Here is a 16,700-nt window from a genome sequence, read left to right on the forward strand (position 1 = left end):
TCACACACACACACACAGTATTTGTCAGCTCACACTAACACTCACAGTGGCTGTCAGCTCAAACACACACACACACACACACACACACACACACACACACACACACACACACACACACACAGTGGGACATCCGTACACACACACACACAGTATTTGTCAGCTCACACTAACACTCACAGTGGCTGTCAGCTCAAACACACACACACACACACACACACACACACACACACACACACACACATACACACAGTGGGACATCCGTACACACACACAGTGGGACATCCGTACACACACACAGTGGGACATCCGTACACACACACATACAGTGGGACGTCCGTACACACACACACACACACACACACACACACACACACAGTGGGATGTCAGCTCACACTCACTCACACACAAACACACACTGACACACAGTGGAATGTCAGCTAACACTCACACTCAAACTCACAGACACTCACACACACCAAACAGGAGGGCTGTCAGCTCACACTCACACAGACACACACACACACACAGTATTTGTCAGCTCACACTCACAACCACAGCGGGTTGTCAGCTCACACTAACACTCACACACACAGTGGCTGTCAGCTCACATTCACACACACACACACACACACACACACACACACACACACACACACACACACACACACACACACCGTGGGCTGTCATCTCACACATTTACAAACACAGTGGGTTGTCAGCTCACACTCACACACAAAGTGGGTTGCCAGCTCACACTCACACACACATACATACACACAGTGGGCTGTCAGATCACACTGACACACAAACAAACACACACACAGTGGGCTGTCAACGCTGAGCTGACAGCCCACTGTGTATGTGAGGGTGAGCTGACAACCCACTGTGTTCTGAGAGTGAGATGACAGCCCATGGTGTGTGTGTGTGTGTGTGTGTGTGTGTGTGTGTGTGTGAACGGATGTCCCACTGTGTGTGTGTGTGTGTGTGTGTGTGTGACAAATACTGTGTGTGATAGTGTGAGCTGACAAATACTGTGTGCGCGAGTGTGAGCTGACAAATACTGCGTGTGAGTGCGAGTGTGAGCTGACAACCCACTGTGTATGTGAGTGTGAATTGGTAATGACAGCACACTATGTGTGTGTGAGAGCTGATAGCCACCTGTGAGTTTGAATGTGAGCTGACAGCCCACTGTGTGTGTGTGTGTGTGTGTGAGTTGACAGCCCACTGTGTGTGTGTTTGTTTGTGTGTCAATGTGATCTGACAGCCCACTGTGTGTGTGTGTGTGTGTGTGTGAGCTGGCAGCCCACTTTGTGGTGTGTGTGCTTGTGAATTGACATCCCACTGTGTGTGTGAGTGAGAACTGACATCCTGCTGTGGGTTTTTGTGAGTGTGAGCTGGCAGCCCATTGTTTATTTAAGCTTGTGCTAACAGCCCACGGTGTTGGTGAGTGTAAGCTGACAGCCCACTGTGTGTGTGTGAATGTGAGCTGACAGCCCACTGTGAATCTGAGTGTGAGCTGACAGCCCACATTGTGTGCGAGTGTGAGCTGACAACCCACTGCGGGTTGTGAGTGTGAGTGTACTGTGTTTGTGTGAGTGTTGCTTTGAGCTGACTGCCCACTGTGTGTGTGTGTGTGTGTGTGTGTGTGTGTGTGTGTGTGTGTGTGTGTGTGTGTGTGTGTGTGTGTGTGTGTGTGTGTGTGTGTGTGTGTGTGTGTGAATGTGAGCTGATAGCCCCCTGTGTGTGAGCTGACAGCCCACTGTGTGTGTGAGTTTTAGTGTGAGCTGACAACCCGCTGCGGGTTGTGAGTGTGAGTGTACTGTGTTTGTGTGAGTTGACAGCCCAATATGTGTGTGAGCTTTCAACCCACTGTGAGTGTGAGTTTGAGTGTGATCTGACACCCATTGTGGGTTTGTGTGTGAGTGTACTGTGTTTGTGAGCTGATAACTCAATGTGTGTGTAAACTTGAGCCGACAACCCACTGTATGTGAGTGTGATCTGACACCCACTCTGTGTGTGACTGCGAGTTTGTGCTGACAACCCTCTGTGGTTGTGAGTTTGAGTGTGATCTGAACACATTGTGGTTGTGAGTGTACTGTGTTTTTGTGTTTGTGAGCTGATAACCCAATGTGTGTGTAAACTTGAGCCGACAGCCCACTGTATGTGTGTGTGACCTGACATCCCGCTGTGTGTGTGTGTGCTGACAGCCCATTGTGTGTGTGATTGTGATCTGACAGTCCACTGTGAGTGTGAATGTGTAAGCTGATGGCACACTGTGTGTGTGTGTGAGAGTGAGCTGTGCGTCCAGTGTGTGTGTATTTGTGTGAGTGAACTCTGTGTTTGTGAGTATGAGCTGAAATGCCATTCTGTTTGGGTGTGTGTGTGAATGTGAACTGAAACCCGCTGCGGGTTGTGAGTGTGATCTGACACCCACTCTGTGTGTGACTGCGAGTTTGTGCTGACAACCCTTTGTGGTTGTGAGTTTGAGTGTACTGTGTTTTTGTGTTTGTGAGCTGATAACCCAATGTGTGTGTAAACTTGAGCCGACAGCCCACTGTGTGTGTGTGAACTGACAGCCCACTGTGTGTGAGTGTGAGATGTGAGCTGACAACCCACATTGAGTGTGAGCTGACAACCCACATTGTGTGCGAGTGTGAGCTGACAACCCACATTGTGTGCGAGTGTGAGCTGACAACCCACATTGTGTGCGAGTGTGAGCTGACAACCCACTGCGGGTTGTGAGTGTACTGTGTTTGTGTGAGTATTGCTTAGAGCTGACTGCCCACTGTGTGTGTTTGTGTGTGTGTGTGTGTGTGTGTGTGTGTGTGAGTGTGAGCCAACAACCCGCTGCGGGTTGTGAGTGTGAGTTGACAGCCCAATGTGAGTGTGTGTGTGTGTGAGCTTTCCACCCTCTGTGGTTGTGAGTTTGAGAGCCGACAGCCCACTGTGTGTGTGAGTATGAACTGACATCCCGCTGTGTGTGAGTGAGTGTGAATGTGTGAGCTGACAGCCCACTGTGATTGAGTGTGAGTGTGAGCTGTGAGTCCAGTGTGTGTGTGTTTATGTGAGTGTACTCTGTGTTTGTGAGTATAAGCTGACTGCCCACTGTGTGTGTGTGTGTGTGTGTGTGTGTGTGTGTGTGTGATTGTCTGTGAGTTTGAGTTTGAGCTGACATTCCGCTGTGTGTGTGTGAGTGTGAGTGTGTGAGCTGACAGCCCACTGTGATTGAGTGTGAGCTGTGAGTCCAGTGTGTGTGTGTGTGTGTGTGTGTGTGTGTGTGTGTGTGTGTGTGAATATGAGCTGACAGCCCACTTTGTGTGTGAGCTGACAACCCACTGCGGGTTGTGAGTGTGAGTGTACTGTGTTTGTGTGAGTTGACAGCCCAATGTGTGTGTGTCTGAGCTAACATCCCAGTGTGAGTGTGCGTGTGAGCTTTCAACCCACTGTGGTTGTGAGTTTGAGTGTGATCTGACACCCATTGTGGGTTTGTGTGTGAGTGTACTGTGTTTGTGTGTTTGTGAGCTGATAACCCAATGTGTGTGTAAACTTGAGCCGACAGCCCACTGTTTGTGTGTGTGAGTGTGTGCTGACAGCCCATTGTGTGTGTGAGTGTGATCTTACTGCCCACTGTGTGTGTGTGTGTGTGTGTGTGTGTGTGTGTGTGTGTGTGTGTGTGTGTGTGTGAGCTGACAGCCCACTGTGAGTGAGTGTGAGCTGTGAGTCCAGTGTGTGTGTGTGTGAGCTGACAGCCCACTGTGAGTGAGTGTGAGCTGTGAGTCCAGTGTGTGTGTGTTTATGTGAGTGTACTCTGTGTTTGTGAGTATAAGCTGACTGCCCACTGTGTGTGTGTGTGTGTGTGTATGAGTGTGAGATGTGAGCTAACAGCATACTTTGTGTATGAGTGTGAGCTGACATTCCACTGTGTCTGTGAGTGTGAGCTGACAGCCGTGTGTGTGTGTTTGAATGTGAGCTGACAGCCCACTGTGTGTGTGAATGTGAGCTGACAGCCGTGTGTGTGTGTGTGTGTGTGTGTGTGTGTGTGTGTGTGTGTGTGTGTGTGTGTGTGTGTGAATGTGAGCTGACAGCCCACTGTGTGTGTGTGAATGTGAGCTGACAGCCCACTGTGTGTGTGAGCAGACAGCCCCCTGTTTGTGTGAGTGAGTGTAAGCTGACAACCATTTGCGGGCTGTGAGTGTGAATGTACTGTGTTTGTGTGAGCTGGCATCCCTCTGTTTGTGTGAATGTGAGTGTACTGCGTTTGTGTGTCCTTGTGTTGACAGCCCACTGTGTGTGTAGGTGTTAGTGAGAGTATGAGCTGACAGCCCACTGTTTGTGTGAGTGTGAGCTGACAGCCAAATATGTGTGTGTGTGTGTGGGGGGGGGGGGGGGGGGGGGGGGTAGCTGATAGCCCACTGTGTGTGTGTGTGTGAATCTGTGTGTGTGGTAGCTGATAGCCCACTTTGTGTGTGTGTGTGTGTGTGTGGTAGTTGATAGCCCACTGTGTGTGTGTGTGTGTGTGGTAGTTGATTTCCCACTGTGTGTGGTAGTTGATTTCCCACTGTGTGTGTGTGTGTGTGTGTGTGTGTGTGTGTGTGTGTGTGTGTGTGGTAGCTGATAGCCCACTGTGGTTGTGTGTGTGAGTGTACTGTGTTTGTGTGAGTGTGGGTTGACAGCCCACTGTTCGTGCGAGTGTGAGCTGACAACCCACTGTGGTTGTGTGTTTGAGTGTACTGTGTTTGTGTGTATGAGCGTGAGATGTGAGCTGAGAGCCCACTGTGTGTGTGTCTGTGTGTTTGTGTGTGTGTATGATCGTGAGATGTGAGCTGACAGACCACTGTGTGTGTGTATGTGTGTGAGTTGACAGCCCTGTGTGTGTGTGTGTTGACAGCCCACTGTGAGTATTTGTTTGTGTGTGTGTGTGTATGTGTGAATGTGAGCTGACTGCCCACTGTGTGTTTGAGTGTAAGCATTCAGCCCACTGTCTGTGTGAGTCTGTGTGAGCTGACAGCCCATTGTGTTTGTGTGTGTGAGTATGAGATGACAGCCCAGTGTGTGTGTGTATTTGTAAAAAAAAAAAACCTTTATTTATACAGGTTTTTTCTCGTTGAGTTAATATCTCTTTTCCAAGAGAGACCTGGTCCAATAGCAGCAGGGGGAACAACGTTTCAGACAAAACAACAATACACTAACACAACAATAAACAAAACTATAAACACACATATACAGTACAACAATTACATATTACATTAAAAACACAAACATCTTGACTAAAAACAGCTGGCCTAAAAACAATTACACTCTTCTATGATATATACATCGATCAAGTGTTTAAACTCCACCAACGAAACTAGATCATCACATTTTAAAATGTTCAGGAGAGAATTTCAGGACCACAGAGCTGAGTAACTAAAACTATTTCTACCATGACCTGTTCTAATTTTTGGTACTGTTAGAAGCAAATCAGAATGGGACCGTAATTGATATTTATTTACTGACCTGACTAAAAAAGAACAGAGATAAAATGGCATTTTACCCAACATGGCCTTATAAATCAGTGTATACCAGTGTTTAAGCCTACGCAAGGTCAATGACGACCAGCCAACAGCGCTGTAGAGATCACAATGATGTGTTAGACGTTTCGGATTTGTAATGAACCTGAGGGCTGCATGATACACTGAATCAAGTGCTCTCAGGGTAGTGGCTGAGGCCTGCATATATATAACATCACTAAAATCTAAAACCGCCAGTGGTGTACATCGTACCAGCACCTTCCTGGCCTCAAAAGAAAAACAAGCCTTATGCCGGTAATACAATTATATTCTCAGTGAGCTTCCTTATCAAGTTCTCTACATGCACAGTGAAGCTCAGCTTATCATCAACCCACACACCCAAATATTTGTACACTTTAACTTGCTCTATAGTATGTCCAGCTAATGTAGCAATGACATGATTTGTAACATGCCTGGCATTTGAAAATACCATGCATTTTGTTTTACCCGAATTTAGAACCAGCTTTAAATCATACAGATTCTATTGTATGATGTTAAATGCTGTTTGGGAATTTTCAAAAGCTAAATATAAACTACTACCACTTGAATAAAGAACAGTATCATCTGCATAAAAATTAACATCCGCTGTTTCAATAAGATCCTCAATGTTGTTGATATACAAAATGAACAACAGTGGGCCCAAAATAGAACCTTGCGGAACACCTGAGCACACCTCTATGGGCTCAGATTTACAACCATCCGCCATTACACATTGTGTACTATTTGATAGGTAATTTATAAACCAATCTAGAGCATGACCAGTAATTCCACAACCTTTTAACCTTTGCACTTACACAGCATGGTCCATGGTGTCAAAAGCCTTCGACAAATCAATAAAAACAGACACACAATGTAACTTCTTATCAAGAGCACAGTGGGTGTGTGTGTGTGTGTGTGAATGTGAGCTGACAGCCCACTGTTTCTGAGTGTGAGTGTGAGCTGAAAGTCAACTGTGTTTGTGTATGTGAGTGTAAGTGTGAGATGATATCGAATTGTGTTGGTGTTTGTGTCTGTGAGCTGACAGACACTTTTTTTGTGTGTTTGACCTGACAGCCAACTCTGTGTGTGTGTGTTTGTGAGTGTGAGCTGACAGCCCTCTTTATGTGTGTGTGTTTGTGTGTGAGTGTGATCTGACATCCCACTCTGTTTGTGTGTGTGTGAGTTGTCAGCCCACTGTGTGTTTGTAAGTGTGAGTGTGAGCTGACGGCCCACTGTATGTGTTTGTGTGAGTGTGAGATGACAACCAAATGTGTGTGTGTACTTCTGCTGACAGCTCACTGTGTGTGTGTGTGTGTGTGTGTGTGAGATGTGAGCTGAAAGCCCACTGAGTGTGAGCTGACAGCCCACTGAGTGTGAGCTGACAGCCCACTGTATGTGTGTGAGTTGAAAGCCCTATGTGTGTGTGGTAGCTTATAGCCCACTGTTTGTGTGTGTGCATTTGAGCTGACAGCCCACTGTGTGTGTGAGTTTGAATTTGAGCTGATAGCCCACTGTGTTTGTGAGTTTGAATTTGAGCTGACAGCCCACTGTGTTTGTGAGTGTGAGCTGACATCCCACTGTGTGTGTAAGTGTGAGTGTGAGCTGACATCCCACTGTGTGTGTGAGTGTGAGCTGACATCCCACTGTGTGTGTGAGCTGACATCCCACTGTGTGTGTAAGTGTGAGTGTGAGCTGACATCCCACTGTGTGTGTAAGTGTGAGTGTGAGCTGACATCCCACTATGTGTGTAAGTGTGAGTGTGAGCTGACATCCCACTATGTGTGTAAGTGTGAGTGTGAGCTGACATCCCACTATGTGTGTAAGTGTGAGTGTGAGCTGACATCCCACTATGTGTGTAAGTGTGAGTGTGAGCTGACATCCCACTATGTGTGTAAGTGTGAGTGTGAGCTGACATCCCACTATGTGTGTAAGTGTGAGTGTGAGCTGACATCCCACTATGTGTGTAAGTGTGATTGTGAGATGACAGCCCACTGTTTGTGTGAGTGTGCGTTTGAGCTGACAACCCGCTGTGGTTGTGAGTTTGAGTGTGAGCTGACAGCCCACTGCTGGTGTGTGTAAGTGTGAGTGTACTTTGTTTGTGTGAGTGTGAGCTGACAGCCAACTGTGAGTGAGAGTGTGAGCTGACAAACCAATCTGGTTGTGTGTGTTAGTGTACTGTGTTTGTGAGCTTGAGCTGACAGTCCTGTGTGAGTGTGTGTGTGTGAGAGTGTGAGCTGACATCCCACTGTTTCTGTAAGTGTGAGTGTGAGCTGTCAGCCCACTGTGTGTGTGTGTGTGTGTGTGTGTGTGTGAGATGATATTCCACTGTGTGTGATTGTGAGCTGACAGCCCACTTTTTTTGTGTGTGTGAGTGTGATCTGACAGCCAACTGTGTGTGTGTTTGAGCTGAAAGTCCACTATTTTTGTGAGTGTAAGTATGAGATGACTCCCCACTGTGTGTGTGAGTTTGAGTGTGAGCTGACAGCCTACTGTGTGTGTGTGTGTGTGTGTGTGAGACCTTACAGCCCACTTCTTTTTGTGTGTGTGAGTGTGATCTGACAGCCCACTGTGTGTGTGTTTGAGTGTGATCTGACAGCCCACTGTGTGTGTGTGTTTGAGTGTGATCTGACAGCCCACTGTGTGTGTGTGTGTTTGAGTGTGATCTGACAGCCCACTGTGTGTGTGTGTTTGAGTGTGATCTGACAGCCCACTGTGTGTGTGTGTTTGAGTGTGATCTGACAGCCCACTGTGTGTGTGTGTGTGTTTGAGTGTGATCTGACAGCCCACTGTGTGTGTGTGTTTGAGTGTGATCTGACAGCCCACTGTGTGTGTGTGTTTGAGTGTGATCTGACAGCCCACTGTGTGTGTGTGTTTGAGTGTGATCTGACAGCCCACTGTGTGTGTGTGTTTGAGTGTGATCTGACAGCCCACTGTGTGTGTGTGTTTGAGTGTGATCTGACAGCCCACTGTGTGTGTGTGTTTGAGTGTGATCTGACAGCCCACTGTGTGTGTGTGTTTGAGTGTGATCTGACAGCCCACTGTGTGTGTGTTTGAGCTGAAAGTCCACTGTTTTTGTGAGTGTAAGTATGAGATGACTCCCCACTGTTTGTGTGAGTGGGAGCTGACAACCCACTGTGTTTGTGAGTGGGAGCTGACAGCCCACTGTGTTTGTGTGTTTGTGAGTGGGGGCTGACAGCCTAATGTGTGTGTTAGTGTGTGTGTGAGCTGACAAACCGCTGTGGTTGTGAGTTTGAGTGTACTTTGTTTGTGTGAGTGTGAGCTGACAGCCAACTGTGTGAGTGAGTATGTGTGTGAGTTGAAAGCCCTGTGTGTGTGTGTGTGTGCGTGGTAGCTTATAGCCCACTGTGTGTGTTTGCGTGTGTGTGTGTGTGTGAGCTGACAGCCAACTGTGTGTGTGAGTGAGTGTCATCTGACATCCCACTGTGTGTGTAAGTGTGAGTGTGAGCTGACATCCCACTGTGCGTGTAAGTGTGTGTGAGCTGACATCCCACTGTGTGTGTAAGTGTGAGTGTGAGCTGACATCCCACTGTGTGTGTAAGTGTGAGTGTGAGCTGACATCCCACTATGTGTGTAAGTGTGAGTGTGAGCTGACATCCCACTATGTGTGTAAGTGTGAGTGTGAGCTGACATCCCAATATGTGTGTAAGTGTGATTGTGAGATGACAGCCTGCTGTTTGTGTGAGTGTGCGTTTGAGCTGACAACCCACTATGTGTGTAAGTGTGAGTGTGAGCTGACATCCCACTATGTGTGTAAGTGTGATTGTGAGATGACAGCCTGCTGTTTGTGTGAGTGTGCGTTTGAGCTGACAACCCGCTGTGGTTGTGAGTTTGAGTGTGAGCTGACAGCCCACTGCTGGTGTGTGTGTAAGTGTGAGTGTACTTTGTTTGTGTGAGTGTGAGCTGACAGCCAACTGAGTGAGAGTGTGAGCTGACAAACCACTGTGGTTGTGTGTGTTAGTGTACTGTGTTTGTGAGCTTGAGCTGACAGTCCTGTGTGTGTGTGTGTGTGTGAGTGTGTGTGTGTGAGAGTGTGAGCTGACATCCCACTGTTTCTGTAAGTGTGAGTGTGAGCTGTCAGCCCACTGTGTGTGTGTGTGTGTGTGTGTGTGTGTGTGTGTGAGTGTGAGCTAACAGCCCACTGTGTGTGTGTGTGTGTGTGTGAATGTGAGCTGATAGCCCACTGTGTGTGTATGTGTGTGAGCTGACAGACCACTGTGTGTGTATGTGTGCGAGTTGACAGCCCTCTGTGTGTGTGTGTGAGCTGACAGCCCACTGTTTGTTTGTGTATGCATGTGAGCTGACAACCTGCTGTGGTTGTGTGTGTGAGTTGATTGCCCAATGTGTGTGTGTGAGTGTGAGTGCGTGTGAGCTGACAACCCGCTGTGGTTGTGAATTTGAGTGGGAGCTGACAGCCCACTGTGTGTGTGTGTGTGTGTGTGAGATATCCCACTGTGAGTGTGATCTGACGACCCACTGTCTGTGTGTGTGATTGTGAGCTGACAGCCCACTTTTTTTGTGTGTGTGAGTGTGATCTGACAGCCCACTGTGTGTGTGTTTGAGCTGAAAGTCCACTATTTTTGTGAGTGTAAGTATGAGATGACTCCCCACTGTGTGTGTGAGTTTGAGTGTGATCTGACAGCCCACTGTGTGTGTGTTTGAGCTGAAAGTCCACTGTTTTTGTGAGTGTGAATATGAGATGACAGAACCACTGTGTGTGTGTGTGTGTGTGTGTGTGTGTGTGTGTGTGTGTGTTTGTGTGAGTGTGACCTGACAGCCCATTGTGTGTGTGAGCTGAAAGTCCACTGTGTTTGTGAGTGTGAATATGAGATGACAGAACCACTGTGTGTGTGTGTGTGTGTGTGTGTGTGTGTGTGTGTGTGTGTGTGAGCTGACAGCCCACTGTGTGAGTGTGAGCTGACAGATCACTTTTTTTGTGTGTGAGTGTGAGCTGACAGCCCACTGTGAGTGTGAGCTGACAGCTCACTGTGAGTGTGAGCTGACAGCCCACTGTGAGTGTGAGCTGACAGCCCACTGTGAGTGTGAGCTGACAGCCCACTGTGAGTGTGAGCTGACAGCCCACTGTGAGTGTGAGCTGACAGCCCACTGTGAGTGTGAGCTGACAGCCCACTGTGAGTGTGAGCTGACAGCCCACTGTGAGTGTGAGCTGACAGCCCACTGTGAGTGTGAGCTGACAGCCCACTCTGGGTGTGTGTGTTTGTGAGTGTCAGTGTGTGTTTGTGTGATTGTGAGTGTGCTGACAGCCTACTGTTTCTTGGCATAGTCCATTAGCTCTACCTGGCCCTGTTGTCCCTTGGTGTATGTCCTAAATTTCATGCTTTTCCCCATGTAGTGTCCTATGGGCCATGGTCAAAGGTAGTGCATTATATAGTTATATATCAAATTCATCCAGGTATAATTTCATTATTATGACGGCCTGACTGGTCGACTGTGCCTGCAACCAGGAGAGATTGAGATTGAGGTCTGGACTTACGGTGCGTAATTGTGTGTGTGTGTGCGTGAGTGTGTGCGTGTGTGTGTGTGAGTGTGAGTTGGTTAGCTGTTTATTAAAAAAGACACCAAGGGGACGGCTGGCCCAGATGCCTACGCATCAAATCACCATATTATTTATCTAGAGGGGCTTTTGCTTCTGCATGAGAATGTGCTGTTGTTTGTTTTAAAGTGATGGTATCACACTGCTAAATCAGATTAGTTAGGGTTATGTCATAACGATAACATACGCTGGCATGAATTCACTTAATACAGTTCAATTATATTGTGCTGACAGTGAAGTGGAGACTAATCACCTCATTGGCCCTTTCCTAAGAGGCTGCTCACACACACACACATATACATACACCCAGTCCGGAACCTCATAGACCACACTGTGTCAGTCACCTGCTCAAGGGGGATGCTGTGTGTGTGTGTGTGGGCGGTCTGCGTGTGTATGGGGTCTGCGTGTGTGTCTGTGTGAGCGTGTGTGTGTGCAGCAAGGGGCACTGCCCTCTCCAGAGTACGTGTGGTCGATAATGAGATTGTTGTAGACCCAAAAGAACTCCATGAACTCTCATTAATTCCCTTAATCTAGGCTCATGTGCGTTTCAGTTTCACCCAGTCATTACTCTCCAACATTACATACCGCTACTTGATTACACACCGCCTGCTTTGGTCTGCATGGATAAACCAGAGAACAGAGATCTGCCCACCAAATGAAACACTGTAATGTAAGATCTTAAATAAAGACATGGAACAAGTCTAGTCGTAAAGCTCCATTTAAAAATGATGAATTGCACCAAACCCTCCCCTCCGACTCCAGGCTATTCAGTGTAAATGGTGACCTCCGACTCCTGGCTATTCAGTGTAAATGGTGACCTCCGACTCCAGGCTATTCAGTGTAAATGGTGACCTCCGACTCCAGGCTATTCAGTGTAAATGGTGACCTCCGACTCCAGGCTATTCAGTGTAAATGGTGACCTCCGACTCCTGGCTATTCAGTGTAAATGGTGACCTCCGACTCCAGGCTATTCAGTGTAAATGGTGACCTCCGACTCCAGGCTATTCAGTGTAAATGGTGACCTCCGACTCCTGGCTATTCAGTGTAAATGGTGACCTCCGACTCCAGGCTATTCAGTGTAAATGGTGACCTCCGACTCCTGGCTATTCAGTGTAAATGGTGACCTCCGACTCCAGGCTATTCAGTGTAAATGGTGACCTCCGACTCCTGGCTATTCAGTGTAAATGGTGACCTCCGACTCCTGGCTATTCAGTGTAAATGGGGACCTCAGCCTGCCAGGCTATTCAGTGTAAATGGTGACCTCAGCCTGCCAGGCCGGCCAGTGTAAACAGTGACCTCAGCCTTCCAGGTTATTCCGTGTAAATGTTATCCTCAGCCTGCCAGGCTATTCAGTGTAAATGGGGACCTCAGCCTGCCAGGCCGGCCAGTGTAAACGGTGACCTCAGCCTTCCAGGTTATTCCGTGTAAATGTTATCCTCAGCCTGTCAGGCTATTCAGTGTAAATGGGGACCTCAGCCTGCCAGGCCGGCCAGTGTAAACGGTGACCTCAGCCTTCCAGGTTATTCCGTGTAAATGTTATCCTCAGCCTGTCAGGCTATTCAGTGTAAATGGTGAAAAGGCTGCCCTCTGTCTCAACTCTATTTTCAGCCCAGCACAATAACCCTGCTTTTATTTCAAGCAGGCTTAACTACTGTAATGCTCTCATGTCTGGCCTACCCAAGAAAGTAATTGGCAAAACATAGAAGAGCAGACGGAGAGCACACATTACACCGGTTTTAAGGTCTCTACACTGGCTGCTTGTGAGTTTAAGAATTCATCTTGAGATTTTTCGATTGGTTTTTAAATCAATCCACTATTGTGCACCCCAATACATGTCAGACATGCTTTTAAGTTATGTACCCGGTAGGTCCCTCAGTTCCTCTGGCACTGGCCTTTTAACTATCCCAAAGCCTAGGACAAAGAGGCATGGAGAGGCAGCCTTTAGTTATGATGCCCCCAGCCTCTGGAATAGCCTGCCAGAGAACATGAAGGGGGCCAAAACTGTGGACATATTTAAAAGAGATCTTAAAACACATGTCTTTAGCTTTGCTTCTCCTAAGGGTACTTTTTAGTTCAGTTTGTCATGCCATTCTTCTGTTTGTTGTGAAGTCAATATTTCAGCTTTTATTTTATTTGTATTGGTTTTATTCGTTTTTTCCTGGAAAGCATATTGCGTTGCATTCCATTTTTGAAATGTGCTGTATAAATAAAGCTTGATTTGATTTGAACCCAGGCAGCCGCACAAAGACATGTTATCCCCCCGGTTTTCTCGCTTCTTTTCTCCTTGTTGATCTTGCCACCAGCCCAGTTCCCCCGTGGTCTCCCGCTCTAAACCCCAGGTTCTCTCCCTCTGTCTCCCCTTTCATAAAGCCCGGGTTTGATGTGCTTCCTGGGGATCCGGTAAGAGGTTGGCTCAGCAGCAGGGCGGCGCGCCGGGTGACTCAGCGGGAGGAGAAACCAGCAGACTGACACTATCACTCTTCTCCTGTAGCACAGGGCTCAGAGCGAAGCTAAGCACTCACAATTGATTTAATCACTGTGTATAGAACTGGAAGGGGGGGTGGGCATAAAGGACGGCTCTGTTCAGGTTTGCCTAACCCTGTTTATAAAACCTAACCTTGGTTCGCCTGTCTGCTGCCTGCGAGACGAGAGGCTGATCAGTTCACATGGTGAACCTGTAGATAGTTTAGTAGTTCAGACAGTGGCTGTCTGTGTCCCAAATTGCACCCTATTCCTGTGGAATTACAGGGTGGTAGAAAAGGTAATGAACTGTGGAATTACAAGGTGGTAGACAAGGTAAAGAACTGTGGAATTACGGGGTGGTAGACAAGGTAATGAACTGTGGAATTACAAGGTGGTAGACAAGGTAAAGAACTGTGGAATTACAGGGTGGTAGACAAGGTAAAGAACTGTGGAATTACAGGGTGCTAGACAAGGTATAGAACTGTGGTATTACAGGGTGGTAGACAAGGTATAGAACTGTGGTATTACAGGGTGGTAGACAAGGTATAGAACTGTGGTATTAAAGGTGGTAGACAAGGTATAGAACTGTGGTATTACAGGGTGGTAGACAAGGTATAGAACTGTGGTATTAAAGGTGGTAGACAAGGTAAAGAACTGTGGTATTACAGGTGGTAGACAAGGTAAAGAACTGTGGTATTACAGTTTTGTAGACAAGGTATAGAACTGTGGTATTACAGGGCGGTAGACAAGGTATATAACTGTGGTATTACAGGGTGGTAGACAAGGTATATAACTGTGGTATTACAGGGTGGTAGACAAGGTAAAGAACTGTGGTATTTCAGGGCAGTAGACAAGGTAAAGAACTGTGGTATTTCAGGGCAGTAGACAAGGTAAAGAACTGTGGTATTTCAGGGCAGTAGACAAGGTAAGGGACTGTGGTATTACAGGTGGTAGACAAGGTAAACAACTGTGGTATTACAGGGTGGTAGACAAGGTATATAACTGTGGTATTACAGGGTGGTAGACAAGGTATATAACTGTGGTATTACAGGGTGGTAGACAAGGTATATAACTGTGGTATTACAGGGTGGTAGACAAGGTATATAACTGTGGTATTACAGGGCGGTAGACAAGGTAAAGAACTGTGGTATTACAGGGCGGTAGACAAGGTAAAGAACTGTGGTATTACAGGCGGTAGACAAGGTAAAGAACTGTGGTATTACAGGGTGGTAGACAAGGTATATAACTGTGGTATTACAGGTGGTAGACAAGGTAAAGAACTGTGGTATTACAGGCGGTAGACAAGGTAAAGAACTGTGGTATTACAGGCGGTAGACAAGGTGAAGAACTGTGGTATTACAGGGTGGTAGACAAGGTATATAACTGTGGTATTACAGGGTGGTAGACAAGGTAAAGAACTGTGGTGTTACAGGGCGGTAGACAAGGTAAAGAACTGTGGTGTTACAGGGCGGTAGACAAGGTAAAGAACTGTGGTGTTACAGGGCGGTAGACAAGGTATATAACTGTGGTGTTACAGGGCGGTAGACAAGGTATATAACTGTGGTATTACAGGGCGGTAGACAAGGTATATAACTGTGGTGTTACAGGGCGGTAGACAAGGTAAAGAACTGTGGTGTTACAGGGCGGTAGACAAGGTAAAGAACTGTGGTGTTACAGGGCGGTAGACAAGGTATAGAACTGTGGTATTACAGGGCGGTAGACAAGGTATATAACTGTGGTGTTACAGGGTGGTAGACAAGGTAAAGATCTGTGTTATTACAGGGCGGTAGACAAGGTATAGAACTATGGTATTACAGGGTGGTAGACAAGGTATAGAACTGTGGTATTACAGGGCGGTAGACAAGGTATATAACTGTGGTATTACAGGGTGGTAGACAAGGTAAAGATCTGTGTTATTACAGGGCGGTAGACAAGGTGGATAAAGTTCGGAGGTCTTAGTGTATTTTGACTGAGCTGAACATGATAGCAGGGAATCAGCTGAATGCTGTGGGACTGACTATATTTACGTAATTTAGCAGACACCCTTATCCAGAGCGAATTACTGTACTGAGTGCATACATTTTCGTACTGTTCCCCCATGGGAATCGAACCCACAGCCCTGGTGCTGCAAGCACCATGCTATACCTACAGCAAGCACCATGCTCTACCTACAGCCACATGGGACCATAGGACCAAAATGTTAATGTAATCCTATTTCACATGACTTATTTACTGAGAGGAGTGTACAGTATGCTTAATGAACCTACTCTGTGTGACCTTTTAACACTAAGCTGGTTGAGATGTTCGGTACCACAGAACCGTATTGTAATGTACCTCTGGCTGGTACAGTCATCATCATAAGGGTGAAATACTCCATTCGTGAGTGGAACAGCTGTTTCGCTGTGGTCTGAAGACCAGCTCCTTTTCCCAGCTGTGGCTCAGACTGTCCCCAAAGTATTCACAAAGCATCTCGGAGTAGAAGTGCTGATCTAGGATCTGTTTGGCCTTTAAAATAATAATGAATATGATTTTATGGTCAGGGGGGACCTGTTCATAGAGCAGCCTTCCTATGCTGAGACGCTTTATGAATAAGGGCCTTGAAATGGACCACCACACAGTAGACCTGGACAAAGGTTGCTGCACTCTGTGGCTGGGGCTGCTGAAGGCAATGACAGAAGAAATATGACAAAGGAAATATGCATGAAAACAATACGGGCCTGCTTCCCGGCAATTAATGTCGACTGAATCAATGCTGCTGCTGGATTGTCTGTTTTCCTGCATTATTTCTGGGCTTGGAGAAGAGATTGGTATCGGTAGACAGGTCATCTTAGTGAAAATGATATCAGATTTGATTAGAAAATATATTTTGAGGAGGATCTCTTCAAAATCCACTTCTGCGGGTAGAAAGTGAACCTCTCAGATTAAGTGGCTCAGCTGCATGTTAGACATTTCAATGACGATCCAGAGGCTGAGACGCTGTTATGAGGAGGGGATTGAGGGATGGAAGGGAGGAGTGGCGGTTTCGGTTTACCCAGGAGAGAGCTACTGTAATCCATCAGCCTGGCTGCCCCTTCAGATCCTTCAGCACACTCAGACCAGCTGCCTGACCACCTCTCTCTCTCTCTCTCTCCCCTTCA

General features: G+C 47.2%; 1 protein-coding gene across 4 annotated transcripts in view; it reads left to right on the forward strand.

The window, feature by feature from the left end:
• Positions 1–16,700, forward strand: part of LOC129820007 (KH domain-containing, RNA-binding, signal transduction-associated protein 3-like) — a 167,983-nt gene that overhangs the window by 31,922 nt on the left and 119,361 nt on the right. The gene's annotated exons all lie outside the window — the stretch shown is intronic.

This window comes from Salvelinus fontinalis, chromosome 22 (assembly GCF_029448725.1).
Source record: "Salvelinus fontinalis isolate EN_2023a chromosome 22, ASM2944872v1, whole genome shotgun sequence".
Lineage (NCBI taxonomy): Eukaryota > Metazoa > Chordata > Actinopteri > Salmoniformes > Salmonidae > Salvelinus > Salvelinus fontinalis.